This window comes from Dipodomys merriami, unplaced genomic scaffold, assembly GCF_024711535.1.
Source record: "Dipodomys merriami isolate MVZ:Mamm:240054 unplaced genomic scaffold, mDipMer1.0.p SCAF_4, whole genome shotgun sequence".
Taxonomy (NCBI): domain Eukaryota; kingdom Metazoa; phylum Chordata; class Mammalia; order Rodentia; family Heteromyidae; genus Dipodomys; species Dipodomys merriami.
The window spans coordinates 23,429,999-23,431,165 of NW_027205603.1; positions in this window are offsets into that span (position 1 = coordinate 23,429,999).

Consider the following 1,167-nt stretch of genomic DNA (forward strand, 5'->3'; position numbering starts at 1 on the left):
TAGTTTCCCAATAGCTGGGGTTACAGGTATATACCACTATGTGCAGCTTAAAAAACGTTTAAAATGAGCTTTCCAGAATTATAGTTTTAGGAAATTGATCTTTGGGGACTTTTAGATTTAATGATTTTGATCTTTTGAGGATTCAACATTCTAGGTCATAACTTTCAGGATGGTGTCTTTTGGGATTATGGCCCAAGCTCACAAATATACATGTCAACACAAAAATCTGTACATAACTCATAGCATTTTCTTTTATCTCTACTTACTCTCAAACTAAAAACAACAGTGTTCCTACTAGAAGATGACTAAATAAATGGTGATGTAGTCATACCATAAAGTGAAATTTAGCAATAAAAAAGGATCAAGTAGCCCAGTGCCAGTGGACCACACTTGTAATCATAGGTAGTCAGGAGTCTGAGATCTGATAACCAAAGTTTGAAGCCATCCTGGGAAAGCAAAGTCTGTGATACTTTACCTCCAATTAGCTCCCAAAAAGAGCCAGAAGTGGAACTTTGGCTCAAGTGATAGAGCACTAGCCTTGAGAAAGAAAGCTCAGGGGCAGTGCCTTGAGTTCAAGGCCAGGGGGCAGTGTGAGCGCTGGATCAAACAATAGCATGCAACATTCTAGCTTGTTCTCCAGAGAGTTATAATGAATGCAAAAAGCAAATATCAAAATTTCAATGCTCTGTAGTTTCGTTTATGTAACATTCTCAAGCGACAAAATCATAGAGATAGAAAATAGATTAGTGGCTGCCAGAGTTAAGGGAATAAGAAAGGGGGAGATGATTATAAAGGGTTGACACAAAGGAAAACTTTGTAGTGACACAAATAATGGGGATTCTTAATTGAGGTGATAGTTACATGAATCTACATATTAGAGTAAATAGTCCCAAACAAGCATATCCATTATACTAATGTCAATTTTCCGGTTTTGATTTTATACTATAATTATGTAAGATGTAACCACGGGGTGAAAGGCATATGAGACCTTTCTGAATTATCTTTACAACTTTTTGTCAATCTATAATTACTTCAGATTAAAAAAATTAAAGTTTAATAAGCAGCCTTATGTAGCTCCCATCATCTTGGCCTTCTTTCTCCTGCCCTTTGGTAATTGTAGTCCCTAGAATGTGACCAGATTTAGTGACTCACTGGTAATCACCAAAT